Here is a 25,737-nt window from a genome sequence, read left to right as displayed (position 1 = left end):
AAGCCTGCTTTCAAAACCTATAATTCACTTTATATAACGACGGGGAGCTCGATGGTAACGAGGAGTACTTTGATTACGACTGCGGCGCGATCAAGAGCACGTTTGGACTAGGATTTGATGTGACGAGTCAGAGCGTGGGTTGACAAAAACTTGAGAGCATTTTGAGATTATTATTAAATCATTGGATAACTTTTATAACAGTTAGCCTCACCTCATCATGCGACCCTTTCTAATAATACGGGACTCTACATTAATTATGCGTCTTTAATTGATCACCCGAGCATTCAGAATTTTCATATCATTATTTAGGAAGAAAACAACTATAAATGATGATATGGCCAACAAGAATTTCTGTAGTAACTTCACCATAAAAGAACCAAATCATCCAAACTCACTTATTATCACACCAAACGTACTTTAAAAATTATTTATATTTCATTCAGAACATTAATTCAGAGTTTCCTCACTTCATTCCTTGACCCACACGCCATCCTCGTCACAAGGGCACAAGGTGACCAAAGGGCACTCAACCTTCTCCAAATATCGCAGCTTCGGAAAATTCCTCTGCAGCTCCGTCCACGTCATCTTGATCCCAGCCAACCAAGTACTTCAAACGCAGCGTCTCGACTTTAGACCATTCACTGGCCAACGCCCCAGGGTGGCTCTCTCCGAGTTTCCCTCCTCGGATGTACAGCTTTTCCAGCTTCGATGGTCTCAGCCACTCAGGAGCTTCCGAATGAGGGTAACACTGAAGATCCAGTTTGATCAGTTTCGGGGGGAGCTTCACATGTGTAAGATCATCTCTGTTGTTGTTGTTTGTGCTATTCTTTGTCCCCTCCGATGATCCCGAAGACTGCGCTCCCCAATAGAGTGTGAGTTTTTCGAGCTGAGTGTGCTTCGAGAGGGCTTCAATATCCTTTTTGGCCGGAAAATCCTTTTTTCTCACGATGATGTCGAGCTTCTTGAGGGAATTCATCTGCTCGAGGCTCTCGAGAGTGCATAACTTTATGCCATCGTTTTCTACCACAAAGCCCTTGAGGACTTTGAGTTTGGTGAGGGACGAGAGGTCTGGGGGCATGTGGTCGATGAAGAAGCAGTTTGAGATGTCCAAGTGGGTCAGGTTCTTGAGAAAGGATATTTCGTTTGGAAGAAATTGGAGGTTATAGCATGAGTTGAGGTCCAAGATCTCCAGATGATTGAGCGATTTTATGGAGTCTGTCAGTTCGTTTATCCTTGATACGCCCTGAAGGCTAAGTAGCCTTAGCTTCTTCATTTTTTTCAACCCTTTCAAGAACTCGATCCCTTCCACTTCAATGTGATGCTTGCCTGAAATTTATATGCATATATATGGCGAGATATTAGTTTTTACATTATGATCCGCGGATATGAAATTATTGAGGAATGTGATTAATTTTTCATTTTAAGAAAAGTTCAATTAAAATAATAGTCAAATCTAAAAGCTAATTTCATCTTCTAACTAGATTCTTGCACTATTTCTTTCGATCAAACACTCACGTTTACGCAAATATTGTAAATTTTTGTTACAAATAATTGGCTGCTTAAGCCACGGAAAGTGTAGCAATTTAAAATTGGCCAACCTTTCGTTAATATGCTGTAAATAGCCATATTGCTTACGTGGCAGCTTATTAATTAAATTAGGTTTACACTTTTGCCCTTATTTAATTTGCAGAAACCGAATAGGGAAGTTTTCAAATTTGAAATTTGAAATTTCCTGCAGATTTTGAAAATTAATAGCCCATTTATTGTTATGTTTTTGGAAATTTTCAAAGTTGACTTTAGGTAATTAGTTTCTATTTTCGTTGCAATTCATTAGGTAATTAATTTCGAATTAATTCTTCATTCATTGATATTATTTTGTCTTCCATATATTCATAATTTCCAGAATTTTCGTGCTCAAAATATTTCCAGAATTTTTCAGTTTATTTACACGAATACACTGTAAATAGGCTTTGTATTTATAATTAATATACTGTAAATAAGCTTCGTATTTACACGAACATACTGTAAATAGGCTATCTATTTACACGAACATACTGTAAATAGGCTATCTTTTTACACGAACATACTGTATTAAAAAAAAAACCATAAACTTCTCTCAGCAAGAAATTGTCGATTTGCACATGCGTTCCAGGAACATGAATGAACTTGATTCCCAGCGTGTTTCACATTCAGAGAAAGACCTCTTTTTTTTTTTTTTTTTTCAAATAACTACACAAACAATTCATATAAAACATCAAGTGGCTCTAAAAAAAAAAAAAAACCCATCCCACAAACGGCCAGTTCATTCATCATCTCTACCACATCACTGATCTTCTCTAAAATATTAAAAAAAAAACCCCTGTTATTTCTGGTGCGGCTTCTTCCAAAGCACCCCAATCTTCTTGAGCACGATACCGTTTTTCATCTTCAGCAAGTCATCGTCGTCCTCGGGCGCGGCGTCGTCCCCGAATATGGAGCCGAACTTCGGTGCGGGCCCGGGGCTGTTGCAGTCCAAGGACCCCGCCCTGTCCAAGATCTTGTCGCCGGCGCCAGAGAGCATGGCCGCGGCCGCCTCCTCAGCCTTCCTCCACTGGTCGGACTGGACGCGGAGGCGCCTCATCTCGGCCTCCACCGCGGACACTCCGCCCTGACCGCCTTCGCCTTTTCGCGGCTCCTCGCGGCCGCCCTCACCTGTGTCGCAGCCACCGATCTCTCGATCTCTCTTTCTCGGTTCTCTCTCTCTCGGCTCTCTTTCTTCTTTCTTCTTTCTTCTCTCTTAATGATCTTAATTAATAATCTTAATAACATTAATGGGCGGTTATATCAGAATATTTTGTATTAAATGTTTTATTTTCACCATGTTAATGGGCGGGAACGGTTGGAAGGGTAGTCTCGGTCAATTTTTGTTGTAAATAAATCCTCCTGGCTATTTACCACTTATTTACAGAACGTTGGCTAAAAATAAATTGGCTATTTTCAGGAGGCTACTTAGCTTAATTACCCTTTTTTTCATACAAAGTTTATGAGCATATCTAAGACCAAACCCGAATGATTCAGTTGCTACAAGGATGAAGTTGAAAAAGGAATGATTTAAATTTGGGAATCTAGCAACATATCCAATTTTAAACATGATTTAAGGATGTAGTTATCGTTTGGTAAATTTTGTAATCTAGCCATTTATAGAAATAAATGGTTAGAAAATATCGAAAATACCCTTATGTAACATAAATCATAGAAACAAACTATTAGCCAACGTTTTAGGCAGCCAAAACTTATCGTGTGTAAAATAAACGGAAATTAACCCAAGAAAACAACCAACTACTAGCTAACGTTTCAGCCAGCCAAAACTTATCGCGTGTAAAATAAACGAAAATTAACTTCAATTAGCCCCAGAAAGCTCGCCTTACATTATGGATTACACAAATTCGAATGTCCTTTTTAAATCAACTAATTAAACTAAAAAAAAAGAAATAAAATATTATAGACTATTAAAAGTTGACGTGTATTCTTTTTATTTTTTAAAGGGAAAAATTGACATGTATTAATTGCATTATTTGGCCGATCAAAACTTTGGCTACATGTTGATGTTAGTCGATTTTAATAGATGATAATCTAGTAATTTGCTAAATGAATAATAAAGCTACGTCATCATTCGAGGCTAGATTGAAACTTAGGTGAAACGTTGGCTAGATTGTAATACCAATGTTTCAAGTGGCTTAGTCCGACTATTTTTTTCTTTAAATTTTGAGTTATAAACTGGTTAATCTAGAATATTAAGGTTAAAACTAGATCAGGGAGGGAGCATTAGAAAAATAGAAATACATAATATTTTTTATGGCTCAATATTTAATTATTGAATAGTTTGGCTACCTTGCCTAAGGTAATGCTAATGATGATGATGTATAAAAAAAAATGATAGAAAAAATGGAGTTTTATATTTTTAATATGAGAAAAATGTTTATATTTGATTTTACTTTGCACAGGACTATAGGTTTTTAATTTTATCTGTTTATAGTTTTTAATATATTCAAGCTAATCATGTACACAAGAGTTAGTTAAGTAATTAATTGTAAATGAAAGAGATTATTATAATTTAATGTATGTTGTTACTTGTGCCATTGTCTTAATTTTTTAGCGGCAAATCTGTGTAAATTTTAACAAAATTAAAATTAATATATTTGAGCTAATCATGTACACAAGAGTTAATTAAGTAATTAATTGTAAATGAAAGAGATTATTATAATTTAATGTATGTTGTTACTTGTGCCATTGTCATTGTCTTGATTGTGTGCGACATATTGTCTCTGAGTTAACAGAATTTCAATTGGTATCAGAGCGAGCACCCAAATCTCAGGGTGTTATCCTTGTGTTGTTAACCAATTATATTTATGATGGATAATCTCAAGGAAGGTAGTTCAGTTAATCGTCTACCAGTGCTTGATAGATAAACTATGCCTACCGAAAAGCTCGTATGCGTCTTTCTCAAGTCTGTTGATAGAAAGCTATTGTTAAGGAATAGTTTCTGCCCACTATTGTTGATGGAGAAGGACTTACTGTCTTGTTGAAAAAATATTTTCATGCTTATCAGCACATACAAAAGTGCAAAGGACACCTGAGAAATCCTTGAAGTTGCACATGATGGAACATCTAAAGTGCGCATGTCTAGACTAAAGTTTGAGAGTTTGAAGATGCTTGAAGATAAATCTATTTTTGAATTTAATGTCCGGCTTCATGATATAGCCAATGAATCCTTCTCCCTAGGTGAGAAGATGCCTTAAGAGAAGCTTGCTGTTAGAAAAATCTTGAGATCTTTTTCCAACAGATTTGATATGAAAGTGACTGGTCATTGATCAAGTGCATGATCTTTCAAATATGAAAGTTGATGAGCTTTTTGGATCTCTCTCGACTTTTAAATTATCTATTGACAAACCCGATAAGAAGAGATGAACTTGGTCACTTATTATGGAGAGCATGTATATTTTAAAATTGATGATGATATTGGTGATTCTCTTGCTATTCTTGCCAAAACGTTTGGCAGGGTCATGAGGAGGCTTGAAAAAAGATCTGGAAATTAAGTCTCTCCGGTTATCAAAGACAATTAGCCACAACAACAATATCGGAAAGGTAGAAATTTTCAGCAATGTGGACGTAATTAGGGATGACAATTTCGTGTTCGTGTCGTAATCGTGTCGTGTTAATCGTGTTTGCATAAATAATTGCTAGAACCAAATCCGACCATTTATTAATCGTGTTTGAAATCTAGATCCAAATCCGACCATTTACTTTTTTTTACAGATCCATAACCATTTAAATTAAACCGTTTAATAGTCGTGTTAAATGGGTATTTAATCGTGTTTTAACCGTGTTTAGACATTCGGACTCAATTAATTGCGATATAATTATAAAACACATAATAGTCATAAGATCAGAATTGTCCTCCTTCCGATACATCGATACTGAGTCACGTGGTTTTTCCTTTATTCTTTTCTTTATTTTTTCACACAAAAAAATTGGCAAAATATAAAAAAAAAGGAGGGAAAATAATGAAGGCTAAAAGTAAACAAAATATTAAACTGAAATTTTATGGAGAATATGGAGGGAATGTTATGGAGGGATATCAAATCTAAATATTAGTCTAATTATTTATAGTTTCATGAAATAATAATAGAAATTTATAATTATATGAATGTTTTATTTTGATAAATATTAGATATTGAATTTGAAAACAAATTGAGGTAATAAGTCATTTTACTATAATTGAAATAAAATAAAATTGAATAAGATACAAATAAAATTGATTACGATACGTTATTATGAGACTATAGTTATTGTGATAGTCAAATTGAAATTGTGATTGTTCGATATGAATTGAATTAAATTGAAATCAAATAATATTGAATATGATACATTATTATGAGACTATAGTTATTGTGATTGTGAGTTGAATTGAATTGAAATAAAATAAATTGAATATGATACGTTATTGTGATTGTGAACTGAATTGAATTAAAATAAAATAAAATTGAATATGGTAAGTTATTATGAGATGATAGTTATTGTGATTGTTAATTGTGATTGTTCGATAAGAGTTGAATTGAAATAAAACAAAATTTGAATATGATACGTTATTATGACACTATAGTTATTGTGACTGTCAATTTTAAATTGTGATTTTTCAATATGAATTGAATTGAAAGAAAACAAAATTAAATATGATATGTTATTATGAGACTATAGTTATTGTGGCTGTCAATTTTAAATTGTGATTTTTCAATATGAATTGAATTGAAATCCAATAAAATCGAGTATGTTACATTATTATAAAATGATAGTTATTGTGATTGTGAATTGAAATTATTCGATATGAATTGAAAATAAAATTGAATATGATACGTTATTATGATATAATAGTTATTGTGATTATCAATTTTAAATTGTGATTTTTCAATATGAATTGAATTGAATTAATATTCAATAAAATTGAATATGATACATTATTATGAAACTATTGTTATTGTGATTGTGAATCGTGATTGTTTGATATGAATTGAAATAAAATAAAATTGAATTTAATACGTTATTATGATACTATAGTAATTGTGATTGTTCGATATGAATTGTGATTCTTATTGCTCCGGTTAAGTCAATTGGTATACTATTGACTATATGTTATCATACGTAAATTGATATTTATAAGAATATACTTTATTTTATTACATCATATTTTCTAATATCAATTTTATGTTTATAATTATAAATTTATAATTTTACATATATAATATTAATCGTGTTTAAATGGATCGTAATCGTGCTATTACTCGTAATCGTGTTAATTGGATCATATTCGTGCGGGTCGTAATCGTGTTTCGTGTCGACCATTTAATAATCGTGTTAATCGGTTTTTTATCGTGTTACCATAATCGTGTCGTTTTAAACCATTATTTAATCGTGTTACCGTGTTCGATCCAATTAAGAACCGATCCATTTATTGAGATCCAAATCCGCTTTAAATCGTGTCGTAACCGTTTCGTGTTTCGTGTCCGGACTAAATTGCCACCCCTAGACGTAATGGTGATAGATCTAACACCAACTATCCCAACAGACCCAAATGGATACAATATCATAAATTTTGAGGGGTTTGGACAGATTCAGGCTGAATGTTTAAATTACCTGAAGAAGCAAAAAAAAAAGGTTACAATGCTACATTTTTCGATGATGACTCCGGTGAAAGAAGTATATATGATCGAATATGCATTTTTGTTGCATTTGCAAGATATAACGCTACAATGCACTACTGTTGCTAGTACTTCTCATCCTAATAATATTCATATTCTTGATGATGATCATGATGATGATGGTGATGATGATGATGAGCTCTCTGTTGAGGTTCTTGCTGAAATTGATAAAGTTCCTTATTTGACGTGGCTTGAAGAATCTCAGGTGCTGGACACACGTGAAGAGAGGATTGAGACTCTCATGTAGGAATATACTGGGCTATTGGAGACCATTTGTGATTTGAAGCATGAAGTGGCTCGTTTGAGAAAATTATAAGGTTCATACGAAGGCTCAACTTTGACACTAGTAATCTTGATAAGACTCTTATAATTGGGAAACCTGCCAAGAACATGAACGGGTTTGGTTACACAAATGGTGTTTAGTTTCAATACAAAATTTGTTTCTCCTAGTGAGTAGGAAGATGGACAAATGTCTCAGACATCTAGCACTATTAAGCATTAGGGAAAATTTCAGCATTAGCCTATTAATTGATCCATGAGGTTTCATTTCAACAAACCTCGTTAGGTTTCACATTGTTGTGGACATCGTGGTCACATTCATTCTTTTTGCTATAGACTTTATGGGATAAATCTTCATCGACCTCAATCCTCTCATCATCATGAGACCAAGCATGCCCCTCATTCTCGAAAATTTGGAGAGTCAACGTCGATCACCGTGCCAGCATTGCTTACACTTCTCTTTGTACGCCTTCAAGAGAATAATGGTATTTTGATAGTGGCCACTCTCGTCATATTAGAATATAGTTTTCTTGTTAATATGAAGAACTATTATAAGATCTATGTTACTTTTGGTGATGGTGCTTGAGGTAAAATCATTGGTAAAGGTATACTAAATTATCATGGTATTCCTTGTCTGAATGATGTTTTTCTTGTTGATGGCCTAACTGCTAATCTCATAAGCTAACTTTACTCGCGAAGAGTGTATTATTTCCAATAAACAATTGGTGTGGCTGATGAAGGAGATCAGGTACTCAAATAACTGCTACAAGTGGTCTCCAGTCAAAGACTCCATGAATCAACCTTGTCTCATCTCTAAAGTTGAAGACACCAAGTAGTGGCACCAGAAACTTGTAACAATGAATTTAAATAGAACGAGGAAGATTATTTATGAGAAGACTACTGTGGGTATTCCCAAACTTAAGATTGAAGAAAGAAAGATTCTTAGTGAGTGCCAGGTGGGCAAACAGGTCAAGATGTAACATAAGATGGTGCAACATCCTACCATATATCGTGTGGTCGAGCTCCTTCATATGGTTCTCATGGGTCATATGCAAGTCAAAAGTCTTGGACTTATGTTTTTGTTTGTATGGATGACTGTTCTCGATAACTTGGGTTAATTTTATCCATGAAAAATCTGATACATGTGTTGTGTTTGAAGCTTTGTGTCATCGCCTACAGCGTGAGAAAGATGACATCGTTGAGAAGATTGTAAAAATCCGAGTGATCACATAAGGGAGTTTGAAAAATCTAGCTTTTCCTTGTTCTATAATTCTGAAGGTATCTCACATGAATTTTCAGCTCCTATTACTCCTAAGCAAAATGGTATTGTTATCAACAATAATCATGCTGAGATTGAGAGTTCAGATGATGAGGGTTGTGATCTTGCTTGATGATAAGGAAAGATGACTCTGACAATGTGGCTGACATTCTCGCAAAGAGCCAGAGGTTATTGAATAGGCTGACTATGATGAAGACGAGAAAAGAGTCACCCAAGCCAAGGAACCCTAAACAAGGGTTATGAAAAATCATCCAATTGCTAGTGTTATTGAAAATCTGAATGATGGTGTCAGGACTCGGAGGAAAAATAGTGTTAAATATAAAGAGACTCTCTAATGTGTGTTTTACTTCAAAAATTGAACCCAAATATGTCAGTGAAGCGTTGAATGATGAATTTTTGGTCAATGCTATGCAAGAAAAACTTGTTCAGTTTACGAAAAATGAGGTTTGGAAACTTGTCCCAAGACCGTATTCTATGTATACTATTGCTACAAAATGGATATTTAAGAGTAAGCCTGATGAGTATGGGCATGTTACTTGGAAATAAGGCGCATCTTGTTAATCCAGGTTATACTCAGATTGAAGAAGTAGAGTTTGACAAAACTTTTACTCCGGTTGCCTTGAAGAATTCAGATTGTTGTTGGGTATATTGTGTCTTTTTCGCTTCAAATTGTACCATATGGATGTGAAGAGTGCCTTTCTCACGGGTATCTGGATGAAGAGGTCTTGACAACTATAAAAGAAATTTTCTGCCCTTGGTGGTCTTTGACGCATCCATTCACACAATTAGAGTTCTTAGACTTGCAAGACCGGCGAACTTAGAAATTAAGTGTTTGGTGTGTGTGGTGTTATTATCTAAGCCTTAATCATGCTCCATTGAGCGTTAGAATCTTGTTTGGATTTTTTTAATTTGTGATTGGGGACACGGCTTTTGTAATTTAGAGAAATAAACACTTGCTGAGTTTTTGTTTGGAAGTAAGGGAGCTCGAATTCAGTGGGAGCCTAAATTGAAATTCACGGATAGTAATAGGACAAGGGCCTTGAAGTGGGGATCATTCATATAAATTAATTGTTGTGTACTATTGACTATATTGACTATTTTTTATATAGTGAATTTCATTTCCACTAGGGAAATTGTCATTCATAGTAGGTTATAGTAGGTTATGTTGCACTGATCTATATTACTATTGTCACACACATTAATTTTACATGCGATATCTTGTCTAACTAACAGAATTTCAATGTTAACAAAATTTATAAACATGACATTTCTTTTAACACTTGATATACATATGTGGTATTTTCCTTTGATTTTGTCCATTTAGCTACATGACTGAATTCTAAGATGGTTGATTTATATATTTATAACCACATATTAATTATCCGTTGAAATTACATACGAATTCTTACTATTTGCTGGAGTTCATATTATTAATATTGTCATCGTACCATGTATACTTTTTTTTTCCTAACTGGATCCTCATTTTTTTTTCTGCTTAATGTTTGGTCCCTAGTTTTTGTTTGTCGCTTATAATTTCTTACCCTTGGGACTGAATTGGTGCTTAAAAAATTGAGTATTTAAGCTATAACTAAAGATAGAATAGTAAATTTCCAATAAATAAATTAGCTAGGGGAAAAAAGGCTAGGGATGAATTCAGCACTAAAATGAGGATACAAATGAATTAGAAGAAATTAATTATTTTTGTCTTTTACCAACCCCGCCAAACATTAAAAAGGTGTAATGAAATTTCGTAAAGACAGAATTTTTTTTTTTTTTTTTTTTTCGTATAATGGAAGAGGGATTATTGTTAATCTCTATTTTAGCATAGTTTTCTTGCATTATTTTTATTTTTATTTTTATTTTTTGTTAAAAAAAACTTCTGTGGTTTCACTTCTTATAACTACATAAATTAGTCAAAGCTTGATAATATTAATAAATAAAAACTTAGCTGAATAATAGCTAAGTAATAATTAAAAAATATATATAGCTATTTTTCCATAAGTCTTTTTCTTCAGTAAATCAGTTTAATCCCAACAACTTGAATAATGATAATAATAATAATAATAATCGAGCAGTATAACGTATCATATTACTTTATAAAAAATAAATTAAAAATAACGTATCATATTACTATATTACTATAAGAGAGTTAGGTATAAGGCAAGTTATATTTTTATTTTTTGAATACTACTACAATCTGTCATCGAGCTATTTCAAACTATTTCTTTTTTCTTATAAAAGTAAAAAATATAACTAAATACAGTGACGGATAGGTCAAATATATAATTTTTTTTGTTTATGCTTTCTTAACCAATATTAATTTCTCCTTTTTATACTTAACCTTAAAAAATTATAAAATTAGCCCCCATGAATTTGTGTCTAAAAAAAGAGGGAAGAGGGACTGACCGTGAGTTCGCCAATTTCCGAGATAGAGAACTCTGAGAGCCTTCATCTTCTTCAACCACTCATGAGTCTCCAGGCCGTTCCAGTTTTTGGCCAACCACTTTAACCTCAAATCCGGAAACTGCTCGTCCACGTTAAACACCGTCAAGAACTTCTCCGCCGAGTTGCAGGCGTCAACACCGTCGGAGAAGAAGGCCGCGAATTTCCCGTCTTCGTGAAGTGCACGAAGTGTTCCTCCTCGGCGATCCTGGCCAAGGCGTCTCTGACGACCGGCTCCATCCGACACCTCTTCACTTCCGGCCACCGCTTCCTCTTCACCGGCGTGATCAGCTCCAGCTGCACCAGCTTGTTCAGAATCTCCCCCGCCGCCTCTTTGATGTCCTTATTCTTCTCGTCGTCCAGCAGCCCTTCCGCGGCCTCTCTGATGTCCTTCTTGTCGTCCAGCAGCCCTTCTGCGGCCCACCAGTACGCCACCATCCGCTTCTTCACCTCCTCCTTCTCCGCCAGCACCGACAGGCACAGAGCGCACTTCTTCTCTCTCTCGTTCAACCCCTCGTAATAAGCCTCTCTCACTTCCCGGAAAAGCTCGCTGTTCCCGAACTCCTTGCTGCCCCGTGCCTCCAGGAGCTTGTTCACCGCCGTCTCCGCCTCACCCGGCCGCATCCCCGAGACCGCCGAGCCCCTATGGACCGCCGTGGGGATCTGGTGCTTCAGCTTCCGGATCTCCTTGATCATCAGCTTGATCTGATTCTCCACTTCCTCCTCCATCGACAGGGCGCCCTCCGTGTCCATCTCATTGGCGGCCTCCGTGTCCATATCATCGGCCTTCTTGATTCTCTCGAGGAGCTTGTGGACGGCGCTCACGAGGCTCTCGATGCTCTTCTGGAACTCCTCCTCGAATATCCCGAGCTGCGTGAGCCGGGCCTCGATCTGGCCCAGACCATCGAGCATCTTGTCAAACAGCCTCTTTCGATCTCCCTGCTGCTCGCCAGCGTTCGCAGATGGCTCGATTTCTTTTTGCAGTTCCTGGATCTTTTTGATGAGCTCGCTCAAGTTTGTTTCGTAGAAGGAAGGACCGGATTGTATGGAAATGGACCTGGATGTTGCCATGGATGAATGAGCGAGAGGGACAGAGGAGCTTTTTAAGTTAGCATATATATATATATATGTGTGTGTGTGTGTGTGTGTGTGTGTCAAATATATAGTCATTTATGTATGAAAATTCGAATGCGTTCTTGCACAAGTTTCTCTTTCTCACGCGACGATTATTCTTTCTTTCGTATCCGTTATAACACTACTATTCCCAAGCTGAACACTATTACAAAAGATTAAAAATATTAAAAAAAATGACTAATGTTATATTTGTCGTTAGCATGTACCTCAACAAATTAAGAGTATTAGTAACAAATTTAGATTATCACTAATGTTATCAAATAATCAATACCCTTTTGTGAAGTAAAGATATTGTCTAATGTTATCAAAATCAGCCTAGCTATATGCTTTCGTCAAAGACAAAGCTACCATAACTGAGCTTTATATTGTTGGAATTGATTCTAGGCTTGGTACTGCTAAATATATTAATTTGTATAAAGTGAGTACAGTATATATCTATTCTCTATGCATGTTGGGGTTTTGGAATCGGCCTATTTTAGTAACATACAAGATACATAGATGGATGAAATCAAGAAAGTAAATACCACCTTTAACAAGTATCATTTATATTTATTAATGGGTCTGAAAACGTAATTACGTTCGACCATCAGTAATAAAAAAAAAAAAATCAAGAATACAATCTAGGTCATCCATTTAGTTGCATGTTTAATGCAAAGTCTACCGTGAGCATTTTTATATAATCTGGAGAAATTATCTCAATTATCAGCATTTGATAAAAAAAATACAATTTTTCACAAAAAAGTTTAATTTGACAAAAAATAATACTAAACCACTTGTACAAATACAATTTTACCATCAACAATTTATGTCAATTGTTAACATAGATGTTAACAATAGATGTCGATTATCAACAAACAGAAAACTCAAAACTCACAGATGTCAACAATAGTGAAATACTCGTGTTGACATTACGTTGATGGTAAAATTGTATTTGTACACGACTTACTAGTTTGTTTGGCCAAATTAAACTTTTGATACAAAATTAGAAAAAAAAACTTATCAAATAGTGGTAGTTGAAACAATTTCTCTATAATCTAACGTCAACCTTCAACTTAGATAGAAGATTCCGATTTCTCTATAATCTAACGTCAACCTTCAACTTAGATAGAAGATTCCGTGTACGTATGGATGATATAATATAATAATCCTCAAAGTTTGCAATTTTATTATAATCAAAGCATGTACTTCTCTCTCAAGAATACTTGTTGGGTTAATTAACCTAACTTCTCAAATGAAAACACGTTACGAAGAATTATACAAGACAGCGCGAACTGTACTCTTGTTCTTAGAACTAGAAAAGGAAAATTTAAATATAAGCAAAGTTATATTCTGGTTTTTTTAAAAAAAAAAAGGCGAAAAGAGTAAAGTGATAATGTTATGATTTATTATTAGCACATGCCATGGGGAAGAATATATGAATAAAAATGTTTCAGCGAGTTTCATATTCCTCGTTCTTATTCGGGCTTTCAGCAAAACACTGTAATTTCTGTTTTTTTTTTCGTACAGCCATGCTTGCTAAGATTTTGAAAATATGTTTTTCATTTTGCTACATAAAATTAGGTTTATCAGCAACAAATAATGTAAAAAAAAATGTTGGTATTTATACCAAGTTAATGGCTGATTTTTGGCAACAATTTGAGTGGGATCCACTCATCGGATTTGAATAATTCGAAGTGCTATGTATTCCTTGTAACGAGGGGTATAAGATTGAATATTTGTTTGCCAAAATCGGACCTAGAATGAATGAGAAATTGAATCTCAAAGTAGGCTTAAAAGAAACACATACATGTTATGTTGTGGAAGTGGAATTGCAAGAGTCCCACATTGTTTTGGGATGCGTGTTGTGGTAGTGTATAAATACTATAATCTATCCTTTAGTGGATAAGCAAGTGCGAGAGAGGAGAGTGTTGGTGGGTTAACTTAACCCCTCACGCGCGCGCGCACACACACACACACACGCGCGCGCCGCCGCCGCCGCCGAGCCGGGTCCGGGTCCGGGTTTCGGTCTCGGGCTTATCTTTTTATTGCAATTTCATTTCCGGATTGGGCTTGGGCCTACGCTACCATGCATTCACGTAGACACTTTGCATCAAAGGAAAACGTCTGACCTTTGAGCTCTCTGACTCTTCAGAGTTGAAACCTCTCATTTATGTGAGGTAAAGAGCTATTATGGAGCTTAATGGTGGACGTTTTTGGGAGCTATAGCTCAGGTCTTTGTGCCTATAAAAGGCAGAGCCTTTCTCTCATTTGGACACACCCGAAGTTGATATTCCTTCATATTCCCTACTGTTCCTTCTCTCTCTTGCTGTTCCTAGAAATTTCTTCTTCTTTTTTGTCCGAGTTTGGTGATAGTTCTGCTTCGGTTCTAGTTCGCTGTGCGACGTACTTTGTGGTACCTTTGTTCGTCGAGTTTGTCGTTGTATCCTGGGAAGCCTTGCTCAAGAGTTCCTGTACCGGTGGGAGAGCAACAAAGCTTCAAGGAAACTGTCCAACAGTCCTCGACAATATTCCTTTCTTTTTATTTTATCTCTGTGAAGGTTCTTATTATTTTGTTGTTCATCGTTACTTTATCATATTGTAATTTTTCGTTTCCCTTAATTATAATCTGTCTTTATTCCCAAAATATTTTATAAGATTTATAACAATCTTGAAGCTTTGTTATCTCTTTAGACAGATTGCTTAAGGGAGTTGAATCTTTTTTTTTCCCGTTTTATTTCTTTGGACGCTTTTACTTATTTGGTTGATTTCTTTTGTAGAAATGGCAACCAACCCGAACTTGAACAACAACTTGGTGGATGAGTCGGGAAACCCGATCAACACCAACGTGGATGTCTTGACAACCAACGTGCTGAACCCGAATATCGTGGTGCAACCACATGACCCAACGGCGGCTAAGGCTGGAAACGGACCTGCGGGTCTTGTTCAATCAATGGCCAACATGGGCATGAACGGACCTGCGGGTCTTGCTCCCAATGGCGGTGCGGCTCGAGGGCCACCCATGATAATACCGGCCGAGAAGCCGGGGAAGTTTGATGGGACGAACTTCAAGAGGTGGCAGAAAAAGATGCTGTTCTACTTGACAACCATCGGCCTTGTACGGTTCTTAACCGACGATCCACCTATGCTTCAGGCGGACGAAACCGATCCGGGGGTGAATATGACATACCTCGCTTGGAAAGATGCTGACTATTTGTGTCGCAACTATGTGATGAATTGCCTTGCAGATTCTCTATACAATGTGTATAGCTCCAAACGGTCTTCCAAAGACTTGTGGGAGTCACTAGATCGGAAGTACAAGACCGAGGATGCGGGCTCAAAGAAGTATATCATATCGTGGGCCGCTTCCTCGAATACAAAATGGTGGACAACAAGACGGTTGTCAGTCAAGTTCAAGAGCTACAGCTTATCTTTCACGAGATTCAAGCCGACGGAATGACCATTAGCGAGTCGTTCCAAGTCGCCTCCGTCATTGAAAAGCTACCGTCAGGGTGGAAGGACTTCAAGAACTACCTTAAGCACAAGCGAAAGGAGATGAGTCTTGAAGACCTAGTGGTTCGCCTCCGAATCGAGGAAGACAACCGTGGCTCCGACAAGAGATTCAAGATCACTTCTGAGAGAGCCAACATGGTCGAGCATGGTGAAAGCTCGAAGGGAAAGAAGGCCACCAACAAGTTTGGACCTAAGGGGACCTCTTTCAAGAAGAAGAGCCAATACAAATTTGTTGGCAAGTGCTTCAATTGCGACAAGGAAGGTCACCGCGCCGCGGATTGTCGAAAGCCAAAGAAGGACAAGAAGGAGGCCTATGCTGTGGAAGTCGAAGGAGACGACAAGTTCCTCGTCGCCATGGTCACCGAAGTGAATATGGTGGGAAGTAACCCTAAGTCTTGGTGGCTAGATTCTGGTGCTACCCGTCACGTTTGCCACGAGAAGAGCGCGTTTTGTTCACTCGACGAGACTCCAACTGGGGAGAAGGTATACATGGGAAACTCTTCCACCTCCGACATCCTGGGAGTTGGACATGTGATCCTCAAGCTAACTTCGGGGAAAGAGATGAAGCTGACAAATGTTCTCTATGTGCCCGACTTGAGGAAGAATTTAATTTCTGGTTTTTTGCTTTGTAATCATGGTTTTAAGCTTGTGTTTGAGGGACAAAGGATTGTTGTTAGTAAGAATGGAATGTATGTTGGCAAGGGCTATGCTCAAAACAACATGTGGAAAATGAATGTAATCGCCATTCATGGCAAAGACAAAGTTAATGAGAATGCATCTACTTCCACTTACATGCTTGAGTCACCTAATTTATGGCATGCTAGACTTGGTCATGTGAATTTTGATAGTTTGCGTAAATTAATTTATTTGGATTGCATATATACCCAAATTTAATATTGACTCAAAACACAAATGTGAAATATGTGTTGAAGCAAAACTAACGAGAACATCAGTTCATAGTGTTGAAAGACAAAACGAATCACTTGAATTAATCCATACTGATTTATGTGGTTTAAAATTCATGCCAACGAGAGGTGGAAACAAATACTTTGTGACATTCATTGACGATAGTACAAAATATTGTTATGTATACTTGCTTAAAAGTAAAGATGAAGCAATTGAGAAGTTTACCATGTACAAACTAGAAGTTGAGAATCAACTCAATAAGAAAATAAAAGTGGTACGAAGTGACCGAGGAGGTGAATATGTTGAACCATTTGGTGCCTTCTGTGCACAACATGGTATTGTCCATGAGGTAACTCCTCCTTATTCTCCTCAATCAAACGGCGTGGCCGAACGAAAGAACCGCACTCTCAAAGAGATGATGAATGCAATGTTGCTTACTTCAGGGTTACCACAAGAAATGTGGGGGGAAGCTATTGGAATTGAAATAGGGTTTAAGAAAAAGTTTAACGCTTCGCAAAGCGGCGGAATCTTAAAAAATTTTCTTTTCAAGTAAAAACAGTTTTTTACTAACCTAGACAAAGAGCAAGTACATATAAATAAAAACTATTATGAGCTAAGAAGTTTACTAACCTTTCTTGAAGCTTGAACTTTGAGAAGCTTTTGGAAAGTTGCAACGCTCGTCTCCTCGCAGCACGTATCTCTTTCTTTCCTCGGCGACTCGAGCAACCACAAAAGTTTCTATCACTAAATCACTCGAAATAAAAGGAATTAGTGAGTGGGCACTTTTAAACACTACGACTTAAGAACGAGTCTTGAAGTCGCAGAGCTAAACTCTAGGTCAAATGAGGACCTAGGTGCCAAAACAATAAAACGAAATTGACTAGAGAGAGAGAGGAGAGGGGCGGCCAAGGTTCTAGAGAGAGAGTCTCTCAAATCTCAAAAACTTGGATGCATGAAATGTGAAGAATGGGGCTCCTATTTATAGGAGAGGTCTCACCTTCAATAAGGTAGTTTCCTCTTCTATAGAATATCACATATTCATGAGCGAAAATTGCCCATTTCCCCTTTAATTCACTTGGCCAAGGCTGCCTTCTAGAAGGCTTGGATTTGTTTCCTTTTTTGTTCCCTGCCTTGCCTTTTTCTTACTTGGCCGAAATTCTTAAGCATCCTTATGCAAATTTGTTTCCTGTTTTTCTTTTGGCAAGTATCTTGATACATTTATGCACAAAATAAACTCTCCTATTTCTCTATAGGGTAGGCGCCCAAATGGTCTCTAGAAGGAGCTTCTAGAAGGTTCTTCATTTGTTCATGACAACATGAGAAAGGCCCATTAAGAATTTTCAATAAAATTCTTATGAAATGAAATTAATCCACAAGGCCCAATGATCAAGTCATGGCCGAGTATTATCAAGTCATCAAATGACCTTGTCAAAAAAATTTATTGACATTCATTTCATGCTATGTCTCAAAAGACAAAAATACCCTTTTGACAATTTTCGTTCTTGTTTTGACTTAGCTTCCAGTTTAACTATTCCTAATCGATGTGATTCGTTACAGTGACCTCATGGATCCAAATGAACAAAGCTTGAGCTAAAATACTTGGACTCAAAAGTTCACAAACCTTTTCCAAGTTTAACTTAATGTCAACTGACTCCACTAAAGAGTTGACACTGAAAATCTCTCGGTTCAAATGAATTTGTTTTCTACTCAAGAATTCAACCTAATTGTAATGAGTGGATCCACAAAATATTATCAGTGTTTACCCTTCATGAATATCATCAGCTAGTCGGGATTTACAAAATTACCATTTTACCATTCTAGCTGTTATTTCCTCAACTCCTTTGTCGCTTGTGAATAAGTTAGAAACAATGTATTGACGAGGAGCTAACAAGTCACATTGTTTCATCCAAAAGAGTCATGACTCAATTTGGACACTGGCCAGTTCATTTATTCACACTCCAAGGAACAAAGCATGAGGTGATATATATTGCATTTCAGCAATCTTGTACATGAATTCCATATCTATGAGAACTTCACAAAGTTACTCATGACATTCTCACAACTTAGTACTTCACCAATAGGCCTTGTTCGGAATCACATAGTGAGTCCGAACTCTGACTTTCTCAAATGAGAATACTAAGGTGTGAAATGACATGTCTCATTTCAGGATTAAGGTAAGCACGATGCAATTCATACGTAGTGACTTCGAGACATAAGAGGTTAAATGGTTTGTTCTTATCTTGTCTCTAGAAGTGCACTGGTCAATTCAGTACCTTCGGAAGATACCTAGAAGAACTATAGAGTCTCCAACTCTCAATGCCTCATAACCAGACATCATAGATTCTTCTAACAATCATACTGGGGTGAATAGTCCTTTGACCCTTAGATTGCGAATATATCGTTTTAAGCAAACTACGAAGAGTTTGTTCATGCAAATCTACATTTGTCTCTTCGTAAGTTGTTTAGTTTGTTTATGGACTAAAGACTAATGTTTTATCATAAAGCTTCAAACAGACACGGAAGAATGAATGAACGTTTCAACTTTTATTAATGAATAAGCAATTACAAGCAAGAGTCTTCATGAGACTTTATTACATCAAATGTACAATATAAAGATTACAACTCTTCTTGTGGGCACCATTGACAACAAACTCCCACTTGACTCAAAGAAGATGTACGTGTAGTCCTTCATGCCTAATCCCTCTCGATGTTGGTCGAAGACCTTGTTCGCTAGGGCCTTTGTGAATGGATCTGCTAGGTTGTCCACCGTTGAGATCTTCTTCACTTCCACGTCTCCACGCTGCACGATCTCTCGAATCAAATGGTATGTCTTCTCAATATGCTTAGAGCGCTTATGGCTTCGAGGTTCCTTTGAGTTAGCGACAGCCCCACTATTATCACAATAAAGGGTCATGGGCTCGTCGACGTTTGGAACAATTTCCAAATACTTAAGGAATTTTCTAAGCCATACAGCCTCTTTGGATGTTTCACAAGCAGCCACATATTCTGCTTCCATTGTGGAGTCAGCAATGCAAGATTGCTTAATACTCCTCCACACAACAGCTCCACCATTAAGGATGAACACAGATCCCGAAGTGGATTTCCTGGAATCCTTATCCGCTTGAAAATCGGAGTCGGTATATCCCGTCATATTCAGGTCAGTACCTGAGTATGTAAGCATCAAGTTCCTAGTTCTTCGAAGATACTTAAGAACATGCTTAACATCAATCCAATGCTCGGGTCCAGGGTTGGATTGGAAACGGCTAACTACGCCAACGGCGAAACAGATGTCAGGTCAAGTGCAAAGCATAGTATACATGAGGCTTCCTACGGCAGAGGCGTAAGGAATCTTCTTCATGTCTTCAATCTCTTGTGCAGTCTTGGGAGACTGGTCCTTAGAGAGTGAGACTCCATGCCTAAAGGGTGTTTGGCCCTTCTTGGAGTCTTGCATCGAGAAGCGATCCATTATCTTATCAATATAAGATGCTTGAGAGAGCGACAGGGTCCGGTTTTTACTATCTCGAAAGATTTGGATCACCAGAATGTACGCGGCTTCTCCTAGATCCTTCATATCGAATTGCTTTGCTAGCCACACCTTAACCTCAGATAACTTGCCCACATCATTACCAATGAGTAGTATATCATCGACATATAGCACCAGAAACACAACTTTGCCTTCGTGTATTAACTTGTAAACACAAGGCTCATCTATTGACTGTTCAAAGCCGAAGCTCTTTACAGTTTCATCGAATCTAATATTCCATGACCTAGATGCTTGCTTTAGTCCATAAATGGACTTAAGTAACTCACAAACCTTGGTCTCTTGACCTTCTTCCACGAAACCGTCTGGTTGAGCCATGTAAATGCGCTCGTCAAGATTGCCATTCAGGAAGGCTGTCTTGAAATCCATTTGCCAGATCTCATAGTCGAGAGCTGCAGCTATGGATATGAGTATGCAGATGGATTTAAGCATCGCGACTGGCGAGAAGGTTTCTTCATAGTCAATCCCTGCTTGTTGGGTATAACCCTTCGCCACAAGTCGTGCTTTGAACGTCTCGACGTTCCCATCAGGACCCTTTTTCTTCTTGTATATCCACTTACACCCTACGGGTTTAATCCCTTCAGGAAGGTCTACAAGTTTCCAGACTTTGTTGACATACATCGAGTGCATTTCAACTTTCATGGCGTTAAGCCAAAGGTTTGATTCAGAACAATCCATCGCTTGGCTATAGGAAACAGGATCATCCATGTCGGAGACAGCTACCAGAGAGTCTCCATAAGACATGTACCTGTCAGGCTTTTGAGTAGCCCTCCCACTACGTCAAAGTACTACTTGACGAGATTCTGATGAGTTAGGTTGTGTTTCAGTTGGGGTAAGAACAGTTCTTACAGATGAGGTAGAAGCTTTCTCACCCAACTTTTCTTCAAGCACAATTTTGCTTCTAGGTTTTGCATCCTTCATAAAGTCCTCCTCAAGGAAACGAGCATTCGTGCTAACAAAAGTCTTATCGTCCTCGGGACTATAGAAAGTAAAACCCTTGGTTTCCTTTGGATATCCAATGAACAGACACAATTCTGACCTACTAGCCAACTTGCTAGTCTTTTGCCTTAGCACGTGTGCGGGGCAACCCCAAATTTTGATGCGGCCAAGATTCACTTTACGGCCAGTCCATCGTTCATAAGGAGTACCAGGAACCGTCTTGGACGGAACTTGGTTCAGAATATAAGCGGCTGTTTCGAGGGCATATCCCCAAAAGGAAAGAGGGAGTGATGAGTAACTCATCATTGATCTAACCATCTCCATAAGAGTTCGGTTCCTTCTCTCTGACACTCCATTTTGTTGAGGTGTGCCAGGTGCGGTAAGCTGAGAAGCGATACCTTCTTCTTTAAGAAAGTCATCGAACTCTCCAGACATATACTCACCACCTCGATCAGATCGAAGGGTTTTGATCACTTTGCCAGTTTGCTTTTCCACTAAAGCCCTAAAGACCTTAAATACGTTAACGGTCTCGGATTTGTGTTTGAGCAAATAGACGAAACCATATCGCGAGTAATCATCAGTGAAGGTAACGAAGTATTCGTATCCCCCATGTGCCTGTTAGCTGAGCGTACCACATACATCAGAATGTACTAGTTCCAGCAACTCAGTGGCTCTTCGACCCTTATCGGAGAAAGGTCGCTTAGCCATTTTTCCTTCTATGCAGGATTCACAAGTAGGTAGTGAACCTATTGCAGAGGCTTGGAGTGGACCGTCCCTCACAAGTCTCTTAATCCTATCTAGACTGATATGACCAAGTCTCAAGTGCCATAAGTATGTTGATTTTGTTAGATCGGAGGATTCAGAAAGTTTGATCCTCTTTGGCTCCCTAATTAGATCATTATCTATTTCGGTGTCTAAAAGAGAAGGTTGAGTGGGATAGATGTAGAAAAGAGCATTCTTCATACATGCATCAGTGACAAAAGAATCATCAAGAAACGAAATGCGAATTCCATTCTTAATGAACTTTTAACAATAATCTTGCTCAAGAAGACGAGCAACAGATATTAAGTTATTCCCAAAGGTAGGAACAAAATAAACATTATTCAAGTTTAAAGTGCGGTCTTCAAAAGACAGCGTCACGGATCCCACCGCCTTCGCAGACACAAGGCTCCCATCACCCCATTTAAAACAGAACTCGCCTTCCTCTAAGCTTTTGGTTTTATTGAAACCATTCAAGGAACAACAAATATGGTTAGTAGCAGCGGAGTCAAGAATCCACGTTGATACATTATCAGCTACTAAGCATGCTTCGGTAACTAGTACAATACTATGTTCCTTTGCTTTGAGATAGGCAGGGCAGTTCTTTTTATCGGCCTTGTGAGGTCTCTTCTTAGTTCCAGAGGCGGAGGCTTTGTACTCAGTAGCATGTGCCTCTCCTTTATTCCTCTTTCTCTTAGTGAGACCTACAGCAGTGTGAAGTTCCATCATAAGCTTGGTAACAGTGTACTCTAGCTTGTTTATGGAGTAGTTCATCTTGGAGGTATCAAGAGATGCGGGGAGAGTTTCTAAGATCATATCTATGACATTCTTCCCATCAATCTCAGATCCTAGGATTTCCATTTTATTTAGATAACTAATGATCAGTATCATAAAGTCTCCAATAAGAGTCCTAGCCTCCATGTGACAGTTCATAAACTGTCGGACTGCTTGTAGCCTTGTTTGACGCTTTTGCCCTCCAAACATCTCAAGGAGATTGTAGAGCATGTTGATGTCACGATGTTGCTTTTTCAGCATATTGTTCATAGATGCTAAGATATAGCACCTCACAATCTTATTGGATCGAAGCCAGGCCATTAAGGCGTCATTGTCCTCTTGAGTCGAATCTTCATTCGTTAGAGGAGGACACGGGGTGGTGAGTACCCATCTGTGCTTGGTAAGGATTATGTCGAGGTTATGTTTCGAATCTACGCAGTTTTTGTTTTCGAGTTTGTTCGAGGAAACGATGATCGAGAGAGTGTTGAGAGACATGTTGCTTGACTAAGTTGAAACAAGTTTATGATTAGTCTTTGGTTTAGGATTTAAGTTTTATTTAAGACTTTGATAAAATCCAAAGGTGTTATAAACCAAACGATAATTTACTCCCTCAATAGAAGGCCGCAAAAAATCTCCATTTATAAGTAAATGATACATCATTAATGCTTAGCCAAGATGTCAATACATCTATTTTGACTAGCCACCTTTTAAATTGGTTTGATCACTCACATCCTTTCGCAGAGCCTCAAGGGAGGATTACTAGGGATTGAGCCTAAGTGTGCAACCAACCACTTAGTCCAAAAGATCAACTTTGAAAAACAATCCCCCAAGGGGAGGCCTTGTCATCATCGTCTCACTCTCGGACGTAGCTCATTGAGCAATGATCGAAGAAAAAACGCCTTGGAGTACTCCCATTTAAGAGAGTGTCGTAAGAACGGCTCTTAGTCCCACGTTAATTGCTTCTTTCATTAGTGTTGGGGATCGTGGGTTACAAACAACAAATATAACCCTCCCACTTAGTTTTTGGAGTTGGTACATCGACTCTTATAAGTTCGGAAACGATTTTCCTTGTTATAGAGCGATAGAGCGGACAACTAGAAGAGAATCCTAGATATTCATGTTCAGAGCAGTATTAGTGCATAAAGGCACAAGGTAAATACTCGATCTTTTCCTATTTTCTATTTCGGGAAAGTGCGTGAGGGAAGTGTGAACTTCAACTCACTCGAACACTTGAAAGTTTGAGATTACACATCTTTTTATTTTTCGGCTTGTCTACAAGGAGACCTCCCACTCAAATTTTCAAGAGCATATAGATTTTGAACACATGTGATATAGATATAGTTTTGAAAACATTTTGAAAATTTATTTGATTTGGATGACAAAATATTTTTCAAGTTTGAAAGTGAAAACGGTTTTTCAAAATTCAAACTAGTTTTGTAAAAATTCAATTTCAATTAAACTTTAAAAAAAAAAAACATTTTAATCTTACACATCATGTTTATAATCTTATGAAAAACATTTTTGCTCAAGAAATATTTCTCATTAGAGTTCTATAACTCATGGTAGTGGGGCTGAAAATCCGGAATTCTAAAAAACTGGACTTTCGGAACAGCCGCGCACCTCGGATTAAAATCGCCATAACTGGCGGCTCCGATGTCCTTTTGACCTGAAACCGGTGGCATTGGACAGAGGACAGACAGAGATTTAATTTGATTCAAGAATCATTAAATTTCGATTTCTGAGCAGAGAGTTATGCCACGTTTACTGCGGATTTTATTCCAGCTCGAAGAAAAAGAAATAATTAAAGTTTGATCCTTTTTAGGTGCGAAAAAGAATCGAATGTAACGGAACGTTTTAGGATGTTGTTAAAGATTTTATTGGTGTTTTATTAGCAAGGTAATAACATGATATAAAAGAAATAACAACATGCATAAAACGATTCAAGTAAATAAAAGAAACTAGTAAGACAATAAAACTAGTCACAAAATTTACTCGAAAAATCTCAAACCTTTAAAACACGTTTTTCAATATAAAAAATTAAAAACTTGTAGAACTGATTCTAATGTGTTTTAATAACATCCCAAATTCATAGAAAATTAACATGATTTTTAATTTAAAGGCATGAGCAATAAATTAAAAAAAAATCTAAGATAACAATTCTAACTTGTCACAAAATTAGTAAACTTTCGAAAACGATTTTCAAGCTCATAATTTTTAAATACATGTACATGCATATCTTTGACCATAGCTCTGATACCATTTGTTGGAATTGATATAGGGTTTAAGAAAAAGTTTAACGCTTCGCAAATCGGCGGAATTTTAAAAAATTTTCTTTTCAAGTAAAAACAGTTTTTTACTAACCTAGACAAAGAGCAAGTACATATAAAATAAAACTATTATGAGCTAAGTAGTTTACTAACCTTTCTTGAAGCTTTAACTTTGAGAAGCTTTTGGAAAGTTGCAACGCTCGTCTCCTCGCAGCACATCTCTCTTTCTTTCCTCGGCGACTCGAGCAACCACGAAAGTTTCTATCGCTAAATCACTCGAAATAAAAGGAATTAGTGAGTGGGCACTTTTAAACACTACGACTTAAGAACGAGTCTTGAAGTCGCATAGCTAAACTCTAGGTCAAATGAGGACCTAGGTGCTAAAACAATAAAACGAAATTGACTAGAGAGAGAGAGGAGAGGGGCGGCCAAGTTTCTAGAGAGAGAGTCTCTCAAATCTCTAAAACTTGGATGCACGAAATGTGAAGAATGGGGCTCCTATTTATAGGAGAGGTCTCACCTTCAATAAGGTAGTTTTCTATTCTATAGAATATCACATATTCATGAGCAAAAATTGCCCATTTCCCCTTTAATTCACTCGGCCAAGGCTGCCTTCTAGAAGGCTTGGATTTGTTTCCTTTTTTGTTCCTTGCCTTGCCTTTTTATTACTTGGCCGAAATTCTTAAGCATCCT

General features: G+C 37.3%; 1 pseudogene; it reads right to left on the bottom strand.

Moving 5' to 3' along the window:
* Positions 1-275: 275 nt before the first annotated feature.
* On the bottom strand, positions 276-12,306 carry LOC149404559 (uncharacterized; annotated as a pseudogene).
* Positions 12,307-25,737: the final 13,431 nt, after the last annotated feature.

This window comes from Urtica dioica, chromosome 2 (assembly GCF_054948205.1).
Source record: "Urtica dioica subsp. dioica isolate 48M chromosome 2, U.dioica_male_clone48M_v1_H2, whole genome shotgun sequence".
NCBI classification, from domain to species: Eukaryota; Viridiplantae; Streptophyta; class Magnoliopsida; order Rosales; family Urticaceae; genus Urtica; species Urtica dioica.
Note: the sequence above shows the minus strand (reverse complement) of the source record. Positions and strands in the feature narration are given on the sequence as shown.